This window comes from Delphinus delphis, chromosome 7 (assembly GCF_949987515.2).
Source record: "Delphinus delphis chromosome 7, mDelDel1.2, whole genome shotgun sequence".
Classification (NCBI taxonomy): Eukaryota; Metazoa; Chordata; class Mammalia; order Artiodactyla; family Delphinidae; genus Delphinus; species Delphinus delphis.
The window spans coordinates 48,532,901-48,557,223 of record NC_082689.1 but is presented as its reverse complement, the minus strand read 5'-3'; positions in this window follow the sequence as shown (position 1 = coordinate 48,557,223).

Here is a 24,323-nt window from a genome sequence, read left to right as displayed (position 1 = left end):
CTTGTAAGAGTCTCTGTCCAATAAATCACTGATGTCTCTGTCACTAACTCCAGGTTTTTTCTTTGGTCTGTGGCTGGGCAGTTGCAAAGACTGCAGGACTGAGGGGTGCAGCCCAACAGTCTATGGAATGCCTCACAAATGGGCATATTCTCTTTCCTCTGGAGGAAAAGAGAGGAAGGCTATGAATATGCCCAGCACATTTCAGTGTGATTCTCTTTTGTTAATTAAGCTGGCTTCTCAACTCCTGATTTTTTTGGGTTTTTCTTTCAAATTGTCCTTTGTTTTTGTTTTATATTGGATTCATTGTTATTGTTTTAGTAATTTATCAAGTTTTTTAAAAATAAATTTATTTATTTAATTTATTTATTTTTGGCTGCATTGGGTCTTCGTTGCTGTGTGTGGGCTTTCTCTAGTTGCAGCGAGTGGGGGCTACTGTTCGTTGCAGCTCCTGGGCTTCTCATTGCAGTGGCTTCTCTTGTTGCAGAGCACAGGCTCTAGGTGCAAGGTCTTCAGTAGTTGTGGCACGTGGGCTCAGTAGTTGTGGCTCATGGGCTCTAGAGCGCAGGCTCAGTAGTAGTGGCGCATGGGTTTAGTGCTCTGTGGCATGTAGGATCTTCCCGACCAGGGAAGAGCCCGTGTCCCCTGCATTGGCAAACAGATTCTTAACCACTGTGCCACCGGGGAAGCCCTATCAAGTTTTTTATGGCTCTTTTTGCAGTAAAGTGAATCTTGTACCTGCCAACATATATGGAAGCATAATTGATTATAATTCCATTGATTAATTCTAATTTACAAGAAATGTTTAATCATAACACTCATTTGTTAGATGGGTATATTTCCTCTGGTAAATGTTATTTATCTATTAGTAGTCTCTGATGCTCTTTAGCTCACTTTTTTTATTATTGAATCTGTACACGATGCTATGCTAGTTCCTTTCATCGTTACCTTTAACTGAATTAGTTGGATTTTTCTGAATCAGTTATTTGCTAGAATATCACATTTTGGGAGGGAGTGGTATCACCGGGCATTATGATAGGTTTTACAAAGCAAAGGGTTATCAGAAGTCACAACTTTTACTACTTTCTGCAAGTATGCTCTGTCTATGTTCTTATGTAACTTTGCTGGAATAATTTGAATCCCATCAAGTCTGTGGAGAACTGGCACAACTCTACTCACCCCACTCCCCAAATCAACTTATGCAAAGAAGGTATCTGTTTTCCTTCCTTAGATAATGCACATTTTATTCAGTAAGCATATTTCTTGCTGGCTAGTAGTTTTCTGACATTTACCATTGCATGGAATTTCATCCAGAAGATTGGTCTCTGAGGCCACTTTTTCCCACAAGCTATAGCATGGTTCCTTCTTGATCTTGAATTTTTTGGTAGGATTTTCATGCTCTTTGAAATCTTAGTTAATATGTACATCTAAATTACATAATTATACTCTGCTGTGAGATTGAAACAGTTTCCAACTAAAAAAAAAAAAATGGTAACATGATATTATGAGGAATGAAAAGGAAGTATCAAAGATATTTTCAGAACTTTTGCTTTTGGGATTTCCCTGGTGATGCAGTGGTTGACAGTCCCCCTGCCAATACAGGGGACAAGGGTCCGATCACTGGTCCGGGAAGATCCCACATGCCATGGAGCAACTAAGCCCATGCACTACAACTACTGAGCCCACGTGCCATAACTACTGAAGCCCACGTGCCTAAAGCCTGTGCTCCACAACAAGAGAAGCCACCGCAATGAGAAGCCCAGCACCGCAACAAAGAGTAGCCCCGACTCACCGCAACTAGAGAAAGCCCGTGCGCAGCATCGAAGACCCAATGCAGCCATAAATAAATTAATTAATTTAAAAAAAAGAAATTTTTCTTTTGCAAATAAGAATTTTATCATTCTCACATTAAACAACTGTTTGTAAACTGCCAATTCTGAAAAATTATCTTTTAATATTTTCTTTTCATAAGATATTTGAATTTCCTCTCTTCTTATACCTGGGTTTTAATCAATCTGTTATTTTGATACAACTCTTATCAAACTCTTTATATTATATCTCTTTCACTCGGGTTCTATTACGTCTTCATTTTGATATGTGCCCTGTCTCGTAAATTGTATACTGAACTTATAAAGAATAAGATCTATGATTTATCATTTTCCTCTCACACAGGGTTCTGCACAGGGAAGATGTGGGAATATCTGTAAATCACTAACCAACTAGCCATCTGTCTTTATGTTAGAGTTCTTGCTAAAGAACCCCAAGCTGGCCCATATTGGCAATTTGGCTTCTTGGAGAAGACTGCAAACTGTGATTACTTAAAAGAAGTCACTATAACTGCTGCCTGTTAGTATGATTATTCTAAAGCTGCAAGTCTATAAATGCTGATAACCTTACCGTGTGACTTCAAAATTTGCCAGGATTCAGTCCTCTTTGTTTTGTTCAACTAGTAGTGAAATTGCAAATAATTATTGTTTATATATATATATATATATATATATATATATAAAATAAATTATATATATTTTTTATTTAACCCCTCTTTGTTTTCAATCAAGCTGTGAAAAGACCAAGAAAGGGGCTTCCCTGGTGGTGCAGTGGTTGAGACCCCGCCTTCCAATGCAGGGGACACGGGTTCGTGCCCCGGTCCGGGAAGATCCCACATGCCGCGGAGCGGCTAGGCCCGTGAGCTCATGGCCGCTGAGCCTGCGCGTCCGGAGCCTGTGCTCCGCGGCGGCAGAGGCCACAACAGTGAGAGGCCTGTGTACCTAAAAAAAAAAAAAGACCAAGAAGAAGTGACTGCTTAAACAATACCAAATGACTTTGCAAGCGAGTTTGGGATTTAAATGGGGCAATATTTAGATGGAGTAACTTTTTCTCTGCACCATAAAACAGCTATTTCCTCTAAATTCACCAGAACATTACATGGCAAAAAGTTTTTTTAAAGAAAACTCTATGACAAAATAAAATTTTGTGTCTAATGTTACCCATGTCATGTCAAACATCAAAACAGAGATATTTTTAGCAAAATATTTTATATCAAGATAACATGATAGATAAGATCAGTGTCTATATGTACCATAACATAGACATTTAAGTCTATATGACTCACTATAAATACTGTTTGATAATATCAATAGTATCAGTGTGTGATTGATATGCTTTATCTTCAGCTGAAGATTGATCAGAAAATAAGCTTAGTAGTTCTGTTGATGTTGATAAAATCATAACAAATAACTATTGAGGCTATGATGAAATTTTTATCTTCAAGTCAATAAGCCTATTTATTTTGGTGGCATGACCAGATTTGGCCCAGGAGTATAAAAGTCATGGAATAGAATTATACTTTATTATTCTTTGAAGATGAAGGTGAAGAAGAAATGTTGTTTTGTTGTTGTTGTTGTTTGGAACAGGAAGCTCTACTCTGAATTTCCCATTAAAATACTTCTTTTTATAATCTCTCCTGATGAAAATGAAAAAATTTTGTTTTAGAACATAATGCAATAAATAGTGGATTAGTGATGACACATCTTAAGAAGAGACTGACAGACATTTGATTTTTTGTGCCTGAAAATCCTGTCAACATCAACATTTTTGGACTATACATTGTCTCTGGGTGCAGTCAGAGCCATCTGTCTGAGTGGCAAACTGCCTATTCATAAATTAGTTGGACCATTTCATCAGGGCAAAAAAGCCAAGGAATAATAACTACAAAAGAGCAGATTATATATTTCACCAACTGCTGCTGCATCTATAGGAAACTCACATTCACTACTATATTGTTGTCACAGATAATGATGCCATCTAATCTACTTGAAGTAGTGCCCTAAAGAAAGACATGATGGAGACATTTTAGCTTATCCAAGATGTTGAAATAATTTCCATATCAATCTTTTTTTGAATTTTATTTTATTTTTCTATACAGCATGTTCTTGTTAGTTATCTATTTTATACATATTAATGTATACATGTCAATCTCAATCTCCCAGTTCATCACATCACCACCCCCCCACCACTGTCCCCCCTTGGTGTCCATACTTTTGTTCTCTACATCTGTGTCTCTATTTCTTTCTTGCAAACGAGTTCATCTGTACCATTTTTCTAGATTCCACATATATGCATTAATATACGATATTTGTTTTTCTCTTTCTGACTTACCTCACTCTGTATGACAGCCTCTAGGTCCATCCATGTCTCTGCAAATGACCCAATTTCATTCCTTTTTATGGCTGACTAATATTCCATTGTATATATGTACCACATCTTCTTTATCCATTCATCTGTCGATGGGCATTTAGGTTGCCTCCATGACCCGGCTATTGTAAATAGTGCTGCAATGAACATTGGGGTGCATGTGTCTTTTTGAATTATGGTTTTCTTTGGTATATGCCTAGTAGTGGGATTGCTGGGTCTACATATCAATCTTGAACTGAAAGGGATTTGTGAAGTATACGTACAGATGAACAAGTGCAGGAGAAATTAAAGGTAAATTTATACATATAAAATAACATTAAAGTCATGGCTGTAGTTGTTATACAATGATGGCATCTTTCCACATGGGGCAACTCCAATAATTATAGTAAATGTTTTAATAGTAAGAAAGGGAAAAGGAAATGTGTGCATGTGTATGTGTGTGTGCATTTCTTCAGGGAAATAGTGTGTTTGAGGGTTCATATAAATAACTTTTTGGAAGTAAACACTCCATATAACCTCAGTTAGATAAAAGATTGCATAAATTAATATAATTTATGTATAATTTATAATTTATTTTGTAATTCTTTTAAAAATTCTCTTGAGAAATTCACACAAAAGATTGTCTTTCATGTGTCTTGAAAAGGAATTAGCTCATCTTTTATCACAATTAGTATGTATACCAATCTTTTATTAGAATCATTCATTTTATTTCCCAGGAATACATTTACTTTACATAAGAAATAAACAGAATAATACTCTATAAATTGACTACTTTAAATATTTTGGTTCTTATTTTATAATGATCTCATGTTTTAAATTTGAAAATATTCTAAGCATGGGACTTTGTCAATTTCCACAAAAGGAAACTATATTTAATATTTTTCAAACCACCATAGCATTTCAAAGCAGAGAGAATTACCTAATATAATAATGTAGACTTGTAAAATTGACTGTGAAAGAATTATAAGCAGTTTTTGCATAATCCAAAAATTCCTTTACTGTCAATTAAAAGTTAAATTTTCTATATGATGAATAATGTAATAGCATATGAATGCTAATGGAAAGGAGCTAAGAAAGTAGACATAATTTCTAATATATTATGTAGAATCCTGGCATTATGCCATAATGAAAGTGCTCAACTCTTACTATTATGGGAATTCCAGTGCCCCTTTAATATCAATCCAGTAGCTCCACTAGATCATCTTTTTTTTTTCATTGAACAGGATGTACTTTAAAGAAATAAAATTTATTAGCATTGCAGAGTCATCAAAACTTTGTGAGGCTATACCTTTTAAAAAATTAGATCTTTATCCTACCATGAACGACCCAGAAGTTTTAATTAGTGAAATAATTAACCTGACACATGAAGCCAGCAACTTAGGAGGGAAGTCTGTGATTCTATCTTCAGACCCTTTTCCATCAAATATTTTTGTTCTTTTTATACATGAAAATGTTCATTTTAGAATGATTATTTTAAACTATAAGCTGTTGATACTGAGCTCTCTATGCATACACTCCAAACGTGCATCACACATTGGTTTATATTACAAGGTGGTTTTATTCTTTGAATATTGATAACTCACTATGTTCTACCTATTTTAGGAATTTCAAGATTTATAGGACATTGCAAAGACTTAAAGTCTCAATACCTCATAGGAGAGATAAATGTATGCATATATATCATAAAATAAAAAGTGTAAATCACCAATAAGAGGGATATATTAAGTTCTATGGGGATTTAAGAAGAAGGGAAAGTAGAAATTCATCTGAAGGAAGGAAAAAAAGATCTTCATGGGGAAAATTTTGCATTTAATTTTGACTTTGGATAATCATTTGGGCTGGGAAACAGGACCTGCCTAAAACAGAGGATGAAAGCGGACAGCACAAAATTCCAGCTATGGCTAATAAATAAATTATCAAGAACAGAGTCACAAGAAATCACACTCTACCCCAGAGAGAAGAAAGAGACAGGCAGAGACAGAAACCCACTCTGGGCCAAAGTTGTAAATGGAAGACTGAACATTCAGGGTGGAATAGAAATATTAATTTAAAAAATATTTTAGTATCTCTAGCTGCACAAGGTAATTCCAGAGGAATTTTCTGCCACTAAGGTATTAAAAGTAACCATAGGAAAACAAAACTAAACTAAACAAAGTTAAACCCATCTCAACTCTGGACTAGACTAGACTAAATCCCAGAAATATCCATCAACAAAAAAGTATGCCTTTTTCCAGTCATGAATGCTATTTACTTCAGTCTCTGCTGCTCTATATACAGAATTCAATGTCTAACACTCAAATAAAATTATAAAAATTGAAGAAAAACTGTCAATCCACTTTTAAAAGATAAAGCAAACAATAAAACCAGATTCAGATATGGGTCCAGTTGTTCAAACAACCACATAGGGAATTTAAATAACTCTTACACTGTATACAGTGTATAATGTGTAACACATGCATTAAAGTCTCTAGTGGGACTTATGGAAAATGTGCATAGCCTAATGGGGAATTACAGAAAGCAATGGAAATAATAAAATTCACATAGAAATGCTGGAAATTGAAGCTATTGAAACCAAGGTGAAGAATTATTTTGTAAAGCCCATGAGTGGACTCATCACAGTTGAGGAAAGAATCAGGAAACTTGAAGGTAGGTCATTAGAAACTACCCATACTGAACTACACAGAGAAGAAGGATTGTAGAAAAAAAATAGAAGAGAACATTCAAAAATTGCAGAGCCATTAAAAAATAATGTACACTATTGGAATCCCAGAAGAGAAGAGAGAAAAAATGGGAAAGAAGAAATATTTAAAGAGGTAAGGACTGAAAATTTCCCAAGAGTAAAGAAAAAGACATCAAACTTCAGCTCCAAGAATCACAGTGAAACCCAAACAAGATGAACAACACATACACATGCACGCACACACAGCACCTAGACATTTCATATTTAAACTGCTAAAATTAAAGATTTAAAGAAAGTATTGAAGGTATCCAGACCAAAAAAGACATATTTCATGCATAAATAATAAAGAAGTCTGGCTTACATTTTGAAACTGTGGGAACATAAGACAATGGAATGATTTCTTTAAAATTTTGAAAGAAAAAAAAAATTCTCAACTCAGAACTCTATACTCTGCAAAAATATCCTGAAAAATGAAGGAAGAAAAGACCTTCAGCCATATGAAAACAGAGAATTCATTGCCAGCAGATCTGTGTTATATGGAAGAGTAAAGAAAAAAAATTGATACGAAGTAGAGACTTAGAAATGAACAAAAATGAAGAGATCCAGATATGTTAAAATATAAGAAACTTGCAAAACTCATTGCTGATATAAGCCTAATCAAAATAAACACAATGTTTCAAAGAGAAACACAGGGAAGAATGGTGTGACACTTTCTACAGAGAGAAAAAAGGCCTCATAACGTTTCAACTGTCACTCATGGGTAGATTTAGCATGTATATTAGAAAGTAAGCTGTTAAAAGATGAATCTTCAAATTCCTACTAAGATTAAAAGTGAGTGAGGGACTTCCCTGGCCGTCCAGCAGTTAAGACTCCACGCTTCCACTGAAGGGGGCATGGGTTTGATCCCTAGTTGGGGAACTAAGATCCTAAGAGAGAATAGGGCATGGGAGATAGAGAACACATTACAAGGAAAATGGATGAGGCATAAAGAAAAGAAAACAAGATAGAGAGAAAATCGCTATTAAGTTACTTTAATTAGGATTGAGTGAAAATAAATAGAATATATAAAGTAATAACAGGTTTTAACCAGATCATGAAAATTCAGAAAAACAGGCAGAAAAGTATATAATTTATTCAGCTGGCACTTCAAAACCAGTAAGGTTTTTGAGTTTTGAATTGTATAGGTGCATGTATGCTCTATTCAGTTTTTTTAATAGATATTTATTGGAGTATAATTGCTTCACAATACTGTGTTAGTTTCTGTTGTACAACAAAGTGAATCAGCCATATGCATACATATATCCCCATATCCCCTCCCTCTTGAGCTTCCCTCCCATCCTCCCTATCTCATGTCTCTATTCAGTTTTAACTAAATGTATAGTATTTGATACTGAAGATATAAAATGTGTAAGATAATGCAAGCACCTTTAATATATACTATATACTAAAAATATGTATTGTTTTAATGAATATGTAAACAGCTTCTCTCCTATCATATAGAAGGGAAAAGAAGGGGATAATGGCAAATAATGTAATAAATAAATATTTGTGATTAATATGCATCAAAGGAATATGTGAGGAAGAGGAAGGCAGTCAGGGCACTTGCTAGGGAAGATAAATGGTGGGGAATGAATTTGGTACTGAACTGTTTGACTTCGAGTTAAAATGTGCAAAATGCACTGGGTTGTGATTTTGATACCCAAGGAAGCAATCTGGTTAGGGATTATAAATTTTGGCGGGGTGGGCATTTAGAGGAATGCAAAAACCATTGCCATCACCCAGAAACTGTTTGGAGACTGAGAAAGGCTCTGGAACTATGATCTCAAAGTTGATTCCGGATACTGAGAAATTAGATAAACATAATCAAAATGGTTTATGTGAGTAGTAATGAAAAATTGGTCTGGAAAGATGGCAATGGGATCGAAAAAATAGTAGAGAAATACTTCAGTAATCAAGTGTGGTTAACTTGATGATAAATCAGGTAATGCTTTTAAAATGTATAATGTAATGAAGCAGGTTTGTAGAGTGTCTTTTTTATTGTATATTTTGAATATTAAGTTAATTAACTCAATATTAATTTATATTAAATATTCTTGAAAAATAAACTTTATGTATTACAATTCTAAATTTGTAATGATTGGGTATATTGTAAAATTTCATGCTAAAATTTCACATTTTTCCCACTCAATGTATTACACATTTATAGCTCTCTTTATAAAATAAATGGTTATAGCATCAGTTCTTATATTAACTACAAATCAAAATGCTTTAAGTAGATAAGCACTTTTATGTTAATAAGCTTAAATAATTCTCCTCAAACTCTAATGTACATATGAATAGTTTGAGTAACAAAACAACTTCAAAATAAGTGGAAACAAATTCAAATTTTTAAAGCAGTGTGATTAATGAGACATTACCAAATGTGATGCAAGCAGAGGTTCCTCCCAATATGGAACCTCTACCTTGTGAGCAACCTGTAGGAAGGGCAATCTGGGCCCAGTATTCTCAGCCTATTTTGGATAGAGCTCTTGTCCTATGAGTTCTTGAAGGTGGGTTAAGGGAACCACAGTCTTCTTAGCCACATTTACTAGGGATAGAGCTCCTGCAACTCAGAGATGGGGATAAGAATTGGCACCCTGGCCCTCCCAGCGTAGAACTGGCTCTAGACTGAAACTATAGCCCTAGAATAGGAGTTTGTGGAGAAAGGGAGTCCGGTCTGTTGGTTACATTTGATCAGTGAAGAGCTGCTGAGGGGAAGGGGAGAATAGGAAATTTAAGTGGGCTGTGGCTCAAATGCCACAGACTCTCACTTATTTTAATGAGAATTAATATATATTCTTTTTTTTTTTTTTGCGGTACTCGGGCCTCTCACTGTTGTGGCCTCTCCTGCTGCGGAGCACAGGCTCCGGACGCGCAGGCTCAGCAGCCATGGCTCACGGGCCTAGCCGCTCCGCGGCATGTGGGATCCTCCCAGACCGGGGCACGAACCTGTGTCCCCTGCATCGGCAGGTGGACTCTCAACCACTGCGCCACCAGGGAAGCCCTAGTATATATTCTTGAATAAATATTTTTCCATTTACTGCTTGCCATTAGTGAAATGTCTACCTTCTATAAGATTGTTTTAATAATTTGCACCAGATAATTTGTTTCACCAGTAATTGTTTTGCTGGGGAAAGTGCCCACCAATATCCTCTTACCACCTTTCTGGAAGTCCTCTCCACTAACTATTGAGGTTTCCAAAATCTGGTGTCCATCTAAGTTAGAGCATTGTTATAGAAAAAAAATGAATATGAAGACCTTTATTGTAGGAAAATAGTCATCAATCCTAAGCTGAAATATGATTTGAGCATATAAAGAATGAATATGTTTAAATAATCTGAAAGAGATGATAAATAATTATACATTGGCAATGTTCCGTTTCAAAGTTGGTTTCAAAGGAGATGCTTTATATGTAATAATGAAAAGTAATGATAAAACTGCTGTTGTGTGTAAAATTGGGAAGGATGTATCTATAACTGTAACTACATCTATACCTATACCTGTACCTATATCTGAATGGAAGCAGGACAAAATGATTAGTAAGAAGAAAGTAATTAACAATGAATTTGTAAAGAGGGGTATGTAGGAGTGACAGGTGGGAGATGCAGAAGGAATATAGAAGTTTTGAATATAAAATGTGAATTTTTCAATGATAACTCAGTACAATGTTATACATACATTTGTTAAATATATTTGTTTTGTTGGGAAAATTTATTCTTACATACTTGGAGGTCTATATAAGTCTATCTCTTATCTATTAATTTGCATGTCTTGCATATATGTTTGAATATATCTATAGGATACATTTGTAGAAGTTGAATTGCTCTGTCAAATATATGATCCTTTCAATTATGTGAGCTGTTAACAAATTGCCTTAAAAAGAAGTTTGTAGCTTATTTTTAGAAATGTGAGGATAATGGGAGTGTTTTATTTATTCTTAACTCACTAAACCTATCCATTGATTTATCCTTTAAGTGCCTTCAGTAATTTTTGAAAAGATGTAGTCATTTAGAGTGATTCAATATCAAATGTGAAATAATTGAAGAATAAGCAAATTTATGAAGAATTAGATAAATTACCCTCAAATGAACAGTACTATCTCTGATATAGTTTTCTGCACACATTTTAAAGTTCACAATTTGGGGAATAATCCCAATCTGTTGATTTTGTTGAGTATCTTCAGCCACTGTTAAGAGAACAGATGAATCGTTTCTATGCCGAATGAAATTCTTTGAATAAATTATAGATGAGTAGACAAAAAGTCATTGAGTGGGAGAAAATTGATATTTGCACCACTGTGTGATATGTTTTACTCTCCTACAAACTCACATAAAAAGCTAAAAGTGAAACTGATTGAGGAATATTTACTTAGGATAACTTTAATACAGCAAGCAATTTCATGGTTTTTAATGACATTTTTTTAGAATGTAAGAAAATTAGTCAAAGGGAAGTATGGAACTCATCTATACAGTCAGTATGCTCTAATGAAATTCAGTGAAAAATAGGTAAAGAATATTGAAAAAAGAAAGTCATTTTGAAAAGACCAATTTGTGGGAGTATGTATACAAATAAAAAAAAACCATTTAGAAGTTTTATAAAGAGACTTTAGTTCATGCTGTTTCATTCTCTTTGTTAGTGATTTGTGTTGGTAATTTTACTCTAGTAAGATAATTTGACTTAATGGTTTAAAAATAACTTATTTCCTTGAAGTTCTGGACTTATATGGAGGCAAATTATTTGGCTGTCTGCATACACAATGGTTTGCATGATGGAAAATATACTCCCTCTGCCAACTCTCTCCCCTGCTCACCATCTGCCAAAGAACTTTGATTACAGCATAACGTTGAAAAAAAGATCCATGAAAAGATTCATAAGAATTACTTGATAATGTCATAAATTACCAACACACACAAATATATGATTAAATTGGATAATTTACGTAATATGAATTATCTAAAACCTTTTTATGTCATTCTTTTTAGCCTTAATGACTGACTTTTTTCCTCTTGATTTTTATTAATTTTCCTATTCTGATCTAATCTCCCTATCTTGATCTAATCTCCCTTTAGATCTATGCAGTGAATTCCCACATCACTTTTTTTCTGTAATTCAGTATATATTTCTCAAACTGGATTCTTTTTTCAAATTCTGCACTTAATATTTCTGCTTAGCTATTTCATTGTCATTTGCAGTCTATGCCTCAGTTTGTGGTATATAAGTAGGTTCCTTAGGAAGAAAGAAGTTTCCTAAAGATTAGAATTAGTAAGAGGCAAGAGAGCATGCAAGTGATCTCACAACACTGTGATCATTCCTATTTTATACTATTGATCATATTTTATTTATCATACATATTTTATGTATATAAATATATAAATATACCATTATATTTATCATAGCCTAACTAAAACAGGTAAGTTTACTGATAAATTCAGTAGAGGGCAGCCCATGCTATGGTACTGTGTAACTGTATACTCGTCACACCCTGTACTCTCTGGAGAACCTCAAGGCTTCTCTCACTCCTCCTAGGAGTAAAGCACTTGTGTGGCTCAAGGATTAAAAAAATAACAATGCTGAATTTTAAGAATTCTGTATATATTTTATATGCAAGGTCTTGATCAGTTATATGACTAGCAAAGATTTTCTCAGTCCTATAGTTTGCCTTTTCATTCTCTTCTCAGGATCTTTCACAGAGTAAAAGTTTTTAATTGTGAAGAGGTCCAATTTACATATTTTTACTTTTAGTTGATCTTTCTTTTGGTGTTAATTCTTTGCCTAGCCCCGAGTTCCCCAAATTTTCTATTTTCTTAGACATTTTATATAAGTACAGACTTTTGGAAAATGGTTGGTAATTCCTCTTTAAACTAAAAGTGGACTTCCTAAATGACCCAGCAATTGCACTCTTGAGTATATAACTCAGAGAAATGAAGATCTATTTTCACACAAAAATTGCACATGAATACTTAAAGCAGCTTTATTTTTAATAACCAAAAACTGTAAACCCCAAACATTTTTCAATGGGTAAATGGTTAAAAAAACTGGGATGCATCCATAGCATGGAATAATACTCTGCTATTAAAAGGAGTGGACTATTTATACACATAACTTCAATGAATCTTGAGGATATTATGCTGAAGGCAGTCACAAAAGGACAGGTATTACATGACTTTACTTATCTAACATTTGTGAAGCAAAATAATTATAAACATGGAGAACAAATTAGTGATTGCAGGGGTTAGGGATGGAATGGAGGGTAGGATATGGTTATTAAGACAGTACAGGGAGTCTTGTGATGATGGTACAGTTAAGAATCTTGACTGTGGTGGTAGTTACATGAAACTACACTTGTGATAAAATGATAAACTTACATAGAGCTATACACACAGAGACACAAGTACACAAATGAGTGCATGAAAGAAAAATTTGTGAAATCTGAATAAACTCTGTGATTTATACCAATATCAATCTCCTAGTTTTGATGATTGCACTGTAGTTACACAAGAGGAAAACATGGCTGGACGAGGGTGGTGAATAAGATCTCCATGTAGATTTCTTTGCAATTTCTTGTAAATTGATAATTATTTCACAATAAAAAGTTACAAGAAAAATTCCAATTATAAGACATTACATTTTTTAAAAAGTGACAATAGGCTCCAGTAGACCTGCTTTGAACTTTCTCCTCACAGACTTGCTGTGATTAGTCAGCCTAATATATCAAAAGCATGGTATTGTTTACTGGTGATTGTTGTTTTAGTGCATATTCTGAATAAGTGTAGTCCAAATATGGCAGCTTTCAGCTGGCGACAAGAAGGAGTATTTTAACAGCACTTCTCCACTTTTGCTGCATTTTCTTTATCTAACCTACTCTAACCTGTCTGAGCAATGAAGGTTTTTCTTAATCTTTCTTTTCCAAGTCTATTATACGTTACATCAGAGTTTATTGTATATACAATTAGCTTCTCTATTCCAAAATCCCACACAGAAAAGTGGAACATAATTATTATTAAATGCTTTACTTTGATTAAAGATGCAAATTGAAACTAGTATTATCTACCATACTGTATACTGGTGTGATCAAGTATTATATGCCAGTTTAAAGGTTTGGTTTTTTAATACCTCATCCTATGTTATAATCAAAATCATCCTCAAATTAGAGAATTAAATATGTTTATTATGACTTTCCTCAAAGTGAAATAAACACAATAGTATATAGATACTTTCCATATTAAAATAAAACCTCATATTCCAAGATGAGAGGATTATCCCCCAATTTTATATATATATATATATATATATATATATATATATATATATATATATATATACACACACACAAATAAAGGTGCTAAAGAAAAGGACTACAGAAGTTCAGAACAAGTATTACAGAAGGTTCTCCTTACTCTTACAGGAAAAGTATTGAAGAGAAAAAGTCTTGAGGTTGAAAACTTAAGGACAAAGTTTTTCGTATACCTTGATCTGGTCACAGGTGGAAAGCTTCTAATTTTGGGCATTTTATCTCAAAATGGTAAGGAATTTAGGGTGGTACAATTTTTCCCAGTATTATTTTAATTGATTGTTCAAGATTTCAGTTAATAGTCTTCTTTTCTATCTTGATATTATAAAATAAGTTGGTGATAAAATGAAAACAAAAGACCAGGCATGTTTATCCCAGTGAAAGAAGAATACAAGATATTGACAATTTCTTCACTCAAATTAGATATTGACTATTAAATTTAAAAAATCACACTCTAATGAGAGCCTAAATAATATCTGTTGTAATAAATAAATGCAAACCAAAGTCCCTTAAGGAGACTTTTTAATAATTAATAATAACATAAACATCTATCATCACCTAAAGAAAATCTAAATATTAACCCTTCTCCATATTGCCTCTCAAAGAGCAAAGAGGGGAAAGGAAGCTGGGAGATAAAAGAACTCTTGAAGCTTATCAGGGTTTTACATTTGGGCCTGGGAATGCACCAAGGGCTTGGAGAATCTAGTTTAATAGCACCTACCACCAAAACAACACAATCCAAACCTGCAGTTCAGGAAAAGTACAAGTTAGGTGAGTAGAGGAAATTTAGACTGCTCAGGGTCCTTGCATTTGAGCTATGTTAAATGATAGGTTTTTATGACATCTGCTCAGATTTAATGATCCTAAAATCTTGAGAATGTATATGATTTAAATGATGACTTTCATATTTTAAAATGTGGCCTTTGGCTCCAAGTTTGCATTATGAAGTATTAGGATAACTAAAATAAACATATTTCTATTATTACTACTGCAACTGCTACTACTTCTCTACTGCTACTGCTAGGGGTGCTAATGACAATAAAGGAATCCTTTCTTCAAATTAAAACAGAGGAAAAACCAATATGTAAAACTGACAAAAGCAGATCTATTCTGTTAAAATTGGGGGATGAAGGAATTATATCTGTGCCTCCTCAGGCCCTACCCCTCACCACACTCTAGGAAAACCACTATGCATAGATGGAGTACAATTTGGAACCCCTGTGTGAAGACATACTATGATGAAAATTATGTGTTAAAACAAAGATGAAAGTATTTTAAGGGATTAAAAGTAGTGCTTGTGTTTGGCTATATTATCAGAGAGAAAAATAAAGCCAAAAAAATCAGTTACTTGTCTATCGAGATAAAATACTTATTGGATAAATGGACATTTAAAAAAGAGAAAATAAGTTGAAAATATGCTTTAAAGAAGGAAGAAAGAGTGAGGCTTGGCAATTGATTAGATAGTTATGACAGAGAGAAGTCATTATTAAGAAAGATGGTCTGTATCTGCATATACTAATGTGATGGTAAGACTAGGACCTTTTGAGTGAGATTTATCTAGATCATATAGAGATATATATGAACCGTAGAATCCCAGCTCTGCTATTGATTAGCTGTGTGTTGGTAGGCAAGTTACTGAAACCTGGTTAGCCTCAGATTCTGAACTTGTAACAAAGGGGTATAACAAGAAAAAAGTCCAGGATAGAATACCAAGTCAGAAATTCTAGGTTTTATTAAAGTGGTTGAAAATTTACATTTAAGAATGCTGCTTTGTTTTGTTGTTGTTGGAGAGAAATGATTAAAAAGAGGTAAAGATTTGATAAGGTTGATTTGGTTATAAAAGGAAGAGTAAAGTTGCTCTCTAAAGCTCATTTAAATTATCCAAATAAGACACTTTTAAGGAAGTTCTGTCTAAATGCAAGGGATTGTCAGAATCTGAGAATCAGATACTCACTGTTAGTGAGTTTTTAAAATCAATATTTGTTTTATTATATTTTCTGTTCATAATGTGAAGATATCACAATCTTTTTTTTCTTATTGGGTAATTTTGGTCATAAAATTATTCAAGTTATTTCTTTTCTTATAAATGTATCTATTGAGGAAATAAAAGAATATATGGGAATAGAAAATATTCAAGTAACTTTTACTGTACTTTATATTATCAGTTATATCTATCATTTGTTTGGGTTTACACAGAATTATTTTTATCAAAGCATACTGAGAAAATAGGAACCATTTTCAGATATCCGAAATTAGATAATGAAAAAGACGTAAGTTTCTTAAACCAATGTAGACATTATTAAATTTGTATTCAAAATGAAACAGAATTCTCAAAGTCACATATATCCATGCTTTGATTACTTCACACTTCCAGTTCGCCATACCCCTAAGGCATCAAGAAGGTCAGGCACAAAATAAATAAATAACTAAAAACTAACTATATTCACTATAAAAAAATCAAAAAATAGAAAGTTAGTATGTCTTGTATTCTTTTTTTTTTTTCGGCTGCTCCATGCGGCTTGCAAGATCTCAGTTCCCCAACCAGGAACTGAACCCAGCCACAGTAGTGAAAGTGTCAGATCCTAACCACTAGACCACCAGGGAACTCCAAATCTTGTATTCTATAGAGCTAATATCTCTGTTAATCATTTGAACCAAATGTTTATTCCTTGATTGTTCCTTTCACACACAGAAAAATGATTTAGGGTCTCGACTCCCTAGAAGCAAAAGGGCGCCACAGAGTGAAGAGTCAAGATGCAAAGTGTCTCAGAATTGTTTGGCACATCACTCAAGCTTTCTACATGTTGTCCTCATACAGTTTCTTTTCAAACATCCCATCTATTCCTTTCTGGAGTGTAGGAATCTTCTGATTAATATGTACTGGGGCACCACATGGTTGCCCATCTGTGTGGGTCAGTTTTGAATCACTGATCAGCGTTCAAATTGAGTTGAAATTTAGCCAAATATTCAGCAACAATGACCTTCAGACCTGCCGTGGCTGGCTGATGAGCAGCTCTTGGGAATTTAATTTGCTTTAGAGCTTATATCTCACATTCAGGTATGATTTTTAAAATGAATTTATTTCTGCTATTGATCATTGCTTTTCTGATATTTAAGTTTTGGAAAGATTTCTTTCATGTTTCCTGTAGTAGACTCATCTCATAATATTCTCTAAATAATCACTTGAAGAAATTAATAAATCAATCAAATAACATATTTATGCAATTGTAAGAGAAACACTTTTTTCTTTCTCAGGTAAAGAAAATTAATCTATGTCTTTCTCCCTCTAATAGCAGCTAACATAGCAGCTAACATACTCCAATTAACATACTCCAGGTACTTTTTATTATCTAGAATAGACAAAAACAAAGAAAGAAAGTAAATTTATTTAAGAACTGGAATAGATGACCTTTTAAAAATGAATTGAATTTGGCAAAATATGTACATTTTGAAAGTAATCTAAGTGCTAACATTTTCATATCCTTTATTTGTTTTCTAATCTTCCTTATTTGAGAAATAGATCTATGAAATTTCCTAATGCACAATAAAACTAATTGTCTTTTTATGTTCCTATAAAGACCATTTTTATTTTTTTATAACATTTAAAGGAACCTTTCCATGTCACTAGATATTCTATGTATACAACAAGGATATGTTTTATGTTGTCAAGTATCAGATTATCTGCATAAGAGGGGAAACTATTCTAACACTTTCTTATATAGAGGGGTCATCAGAATCATCAGCAGTCTCAGTCTTCCTTAAATCACTTTTCTTTTCTTAACTTAAGAAATCTAGAATGTGCTACTCTTTGCCAAGAGAGTCAAGAACAATAGTTCAACAATAAACTCAATAGATTTTCTTCCAGGACAAGACTTTGCTTCAGCTTGCAGGTGATGCTACAGGTTTCCTCACCACGTGTTCTCATTCCACATCTCAGGTTGAAAGAGCAGCCCCATTTCTAGAACATGGTATTCTCATGGAACAGGTAACATAAGGAGCAAAAAGAGTAACCAAATCATGCACTTTTAAATCGTGCTTGGAGATAGCATGTATAATATATAATATTTCACTCACATTCCATTGATAATTGTCCAGCCAAAAACTTAACAAGGTGGGGAAGTATACTCCTTGTACAAGGGGCATAAGAATGGATGGGGAAGCAAACCATTGGGTTCTAATACAAGACTTCTATCTTGATTACATATATTTATTTATCCTTCATAAAACTCAATTTAGCACCCATTTATGATAAAACTCTTAGTAAATTATGAAAATAAATGTCTTAACTGATAAAGACCATCCACAAAGAACCTACAACTAACATCATATTTAACAGAGAAACTCAAAGCTTTCCCACTGAGATCAGGTATAGGGCAAGGATGTATCCTTTCCCCACTCCTTTATCACACACATTGTATTGGAAGTCCTTGCTAATGCAATGAGACAAGAGAATTAAATAAAAGGTATACAGACTGAGAAGAAGGAAATAAAACTCTTTGTTCACAGATATAAAGTTAACATACAAAGTCAGTGCTTTCCTATATACCAACAATGAACAAGTGGAATTTGAAAATAAATATACAATGTCATTTAAATTAGAACCCATTAGAACATGAACAGATATTCTATGTTCATGGAAAGGAAGACTCAATATTGTCAAGATGTCATTTATTCACATCTTGACTATAGATTCAATGCAATTCCAATCAATATATACTACAGTCTATACACTACAAACTCTTATCCAGTACCTTATTCTGTGGATATTGACCAACTGATTATAGAGTTTATATGGAGAGACAAAAGATACAGAATAGCCAACATAATGCTGGAGGAGAAGAACAATGTTGGAGGACTGAAAACCCCACTTCAAGTCTTACTATAAATCTACAGTAATCAAGACAGTATAGTATATCTGAAGAATAGACAAATAGAGAGCTCAGAAATAAACCTCCATAAATATAATTAATTGATCTTTGACAAAGGAGCAAGGCAATAAAATAGAGAAAATTCTCTTCAACAAATGGCACTGGAACAACTGGACATGAAAAAAACTGAATCTAGACACAGAACATACACTTTTCACAAAAATTAACCCAAAATGGAGCATAGACCTATGTGTAAGACACAAAGATCTAAAAGTCCTAGAAGGTAACATAGCATAAAACTTAGATGACCTTCAGTATGAAGGTGATCTTTTAGATTCAACAACAAAGACACAATCCATGAAAGAAATAATTGATAAACTGTACTTCATTAAAATTAAAAATTTTGCTCTTTAAAAGACCATATCAAGAGAATGAGAAAACAAGTCAAACTCTGGGAGAAAATTTGTGAAAGAGACATCTGATAAAGAACTGTTATCCAAAATATACAAAGAATTCTTAAAACTCAACGATAGGAAACTAAACAATCCAATTAAAAAAATAGGCCAAAGACCTTAAGAGACACCTCACCAATTGGAAAATAAGCATTTGAAAAGATACTCCACATTGTATGCCTTCAGGAAAATGCAAATTAAAATAACAATAAGATACCACTACACACCAATTAGAGTGGCCAAAATTCAGAACACTGACAACATCAAATCCTGGCTTGGATATGAAGCAATACGAACTCAGACATTGCTAATGTGAATGCTACAGTTACTTTGGAAGACATTTTGGCCGTTTCTTACAAAACTAAATATACTCTTACCATACTATACAGTTCATGCTCGTGGTATTTATCCAAAGGAGCTGAAAACTTATATCCACACATAAATCTCCACAGGTATGTTTACAGCAGCTTTATTCATAATTGGCTAAACTTGGATGCAATCAAGATGTCCTTGAGGGACTAATAGATAAATAAACTATGTTATATCCAGACAATGGAATGTTACTCTGTACTAGTAAGAAATGAACTATCGAGCCATGAAAAGGCATAAAGGAAGCTTAAATGCATATTTCTAAGTAAGAAAAAGGCAATCTGAAGAGGCTACATACTGTATGATTCCAACTATATAACATTCTAGAAAAGGCAAAACTATGGAGACAGTAAAAAGATCAATGGTTGTCAAAGGTTGGGTGCAAAGGCATTAACAGGTGGAGCACAGAGAATTTTAGGTCTGTGAAAATACTCTGTAAGATATTATAATGATACTCTGTAAGATATTATAATTATATTATAATGTTAATAAATGTTAAATTTATTATTTGTTCACATGTTATATATGTATTATTGTATGAAATGATTTTAAAATAATTGCTTATCCCTTATTATATTGATGAAAACTTAGTTATTTTTTTATTTTAATTTTAGAAACATTGCTGCAACTAAAATATTTGTTCATGAATCTTTATATATATCTGCATTTGTAAAATAAATATCTAGAAGTGGAATTGCTGAGCTTATATATATTTTGTAAGTTGATAGAGATCTTCCAAAATTCTATACTTATTTATACTTTAACATTGTAAAGAGGGTACTCATTTCTTTTCACCCATACCAACTTTGGATATTTTAAATCATTTAACTTACTGTATTCGTATTTTTTCCTCTTGTCTTACTTAGCATTACAGGTAATGCAAAGTAATTTTAATTAGATTACAAGCACAGTGAAAATCTTTGCATATGCAGCTTGAACATTTTGTATTTCTTCTATGAATTGTCTGTTGATATCCTTTTTCTTCATCAGGACCACTATAAGCCAGTGGGCACTTGGTTGAAAATAGAAAGAAGTCTTCCTCCAACTCGATACAACCCCATGATGGCAGGGTTTGTTGAGCACAGTGTAGACTAGAATTCTAGTGGAATTCTTTTGCCACTCAGTAGTCATGCTTATACAAGGTTCAGCCTAACCAAACTTATATGATGGCCCTTACTCTCTTAACGTTTGCATAATTTCCTTATATATTACTTGAAGTTAATTCATGACATGATATGTAATATATATGTACATACATATACATGTACATATATGGCAATTATTTTCCCAGTATTTACTTTTCTTTTCATGTTGTTGTCTTATGTATGAAAATTTTAAAGTCTAAGGCAAAAATGTTTTGAAATTTTCCTCTCTGATTTCTTTATTCTATATAGATATATATATATTTTTTATAAATATTTATTTTTTATAATACCATTAAAATCTATCCTCTCTCCATTGATATAGAATAACTTCATCATACATTAAGTTACCATATGTATGTCTTTTTTGTGATACTATATTATTATTCTTTCTACTCAGTTATTATTATTATTATATTATGGTTACTTATTATAGTTCCATTAGCAGATTTAGAGAGAACTGAAATCTTCACAACTCTGAGCCTGTCCATTCATTAACCTGTCATCTCTGCATATTTTAGAGCTTCTCTGTATTCTTAAATAAACTGTCATCACTTTCTTCATAGAGATTTTACACATATCTTGGTAACTTTATTCATAGATGTGGTTTTGTTTTTGTTTTCTTGTTATACCTGATCAAAGTATTTACCCATGAGACCTTTTATCTTGCTATTTCTGATTAATTGGAGAAACTATGAATTTTGTATATTGATTGTATAACATGCTAACCTGCTGGGCTCCCATATTAATTCTGATAATTTTCACTGATTTTCTCTCTCACATGTTCTCTCAGTCTGAACATCCTGCTTGTTAAGATGGCATGTCACATCCTACTCAACACTTTGGTTTCTCCCTTTGAAGAAGCAAAGGAAGAGAGCTGCCAAGTAAGGATCAATTTATGATCTACGAGAAGTCACATATTACTAACCATAATCAGGCATCTCCACCATCATGCTGAATACCCAAACCAAGAGTATGACTTGCCCTGGGATAAAATGTGGGAGTTCAGGGAAGATGGCAATGTGGTATTTTTACTTACGCCTTAGCCTGCAATGAAGTAAGCCTTTAAAAAACAAGTGTCCAGAGTCTGGTATTGAGAATGCTCAATTTGATCAGCTAATATGGGCTAGATAAGGAAGCAAATTCTAAAAAACCTTTTTCTCTTACATGGGTTCCTCCTAAATCTAGTGCCAGCTGAAATTCATGTGCTTGGAAAATATCCACACCATGTCTTACACTTTAATATAAAATATTATAAATCCATTTAATTGAATAAACATACCCTAAAACAAATATATCCAACTGAAAATGTATCAATTGCAAATGAAACCAGAACATACTTAATATATCTCTAATTTTCCCATTCTTCTCATTTGTTTTTCTACTCCTATTTACTGACAATTCTGTTTCAAAATTTCACTTTATTGGCCCAGATGTCCTGGATTTCAATTGGGTAAGTTAGTTGTCTCTGAAATATATAATGTAATGTGTCCTATTTGGTGTGCTTTTCTTGTTCACTTTCCAAGATCTGCCCTTTACCAAGATGATGTCCTAAGTTATTGAAGCAAATAAGAAAAATTATCTTGTATTCACCCAAGCAGAAAAACCTCTTTTCTCGGAAGTTGCCTGCCATTTTCCTTTATTCCTTATCTTCTCTACCAAACACTACCATATGAGAAAATAAATCTTTTTTCTTTGAAGTTTCAGTTTAAGTTCTTTGTTTTTGAAATCTATCCCCACAGGGCATATCCATCGTGGGCTATGGCATGTATAAAATGTGAAAGCATGTATAATATGTTTTGCAAAAAGGAAAACTATCACAGAAGACTGGTGAGATTACATGTTTAGTAAAAATATTTGTGGCATTTAGAGTTCACTTTAAATAAAAAGAGAAAAAAGAACCTAGTCATTCTCATAATTAACTATTATTCAGAAATCAGTTGAATGTACTATCATGAGCTCTGGAACAAAGTGGGCATAATATGACCAGGGAGTAGCAGCAAATTTCATGTCCATATGGAAAAGATGTAGTCATAATTGTTGTGATATTTGGAAGCATAAAAACCACACCTAGAGTTGTTCTTTTTCTCAATAATATTATACCACTTCCTTTTCATACATGTTCTTCCCTCGTAAAACAGGCCTCACCTTCAAAAACTCATTCTCAGAGCAAATTTCTCAGACCCCTCCATCTCATATAACTGCCACCTCATCCTCTATTACAGTTTCCTGTTATGCACAATTATTACAATTAAAAACATTTGTGTATTTTGTTTACTTCTTTGCTCCCTCCTCCCCCATCAAGAAAGAAAGAAAAGGAGGGATGAAAGAAGGGAAAAGAAAAGGAAAGGAAAAAAATGCTTTATGGGCAGAGAGCTTCATGTTTCCACAGCTTTTAACACAAAGACAGGCAAATATTAACAACAAGTACAATTTGGAGAGAGAAGGAATTGATTTTGCTTCTTAACTGTTTATGTCCTGATATGTTATTGAACTAGTGCCATAGATTAGAATCTATTTGTTGTACTGTTCATTGTTACCATGCTTGGATTGTTCTAAAACATGAAAACTATGCTCAGAATTATTTTTTAATCTTCTTTAGTCTTGACCAAGTACGAACAGTTTTCAAGTTTAAAATAAATGAATATGTCAAACTCTTACACTCTTGCATAGACAGGAACATTCTTTCCACTGGCAGTTCAACTTCTAAAACCACCAGTTCTTTTTTTTTTTTTTTTGTCTGCATTGGGTCTTAGTTGTGGCACATGGGGTCTTCACTGAGGTGTGCGGGATCTTTCCTCGGGGTGCATGGGTTCTTCATTGTGGCGCTGGGTTTCTCTCTTGTTGTGGCACATGGGGTCCAGAGCACGTGGGGTCTGTAGTTTGTGGCATGAGGGCTCTCTCACTGAGGTGCGCGAGCTTGGTAGTTGTGGCACACAGGCTTAGTTCCCCTGCAGCATGTGGGATCTTATTTCCCCACCCAGGGATTGAGCCCACATCCCCTGCATTGGAAGGCGGATTCTTTACCAATGGAGCACCAGGGAAGTCCCACCACCAGTTCTTTAAATGGACAATTTTGTGAGCATCTAAAAAAAAGAATAATGTAAGAAATAGGCCCAACAAAGCTTCATTTTAAAAATATCATATGTCACTACAAACTTTTAGCTCTTCATTCCAATCCAGTTTCTTGGAGTGTAATAAAACATAAATAGAGAAGACAATCAACAATATTAGAAAGCTGTTCAAGCATTGCATTTACTGTGTATGTGGGTAGGGTAGCAATAATCCTGG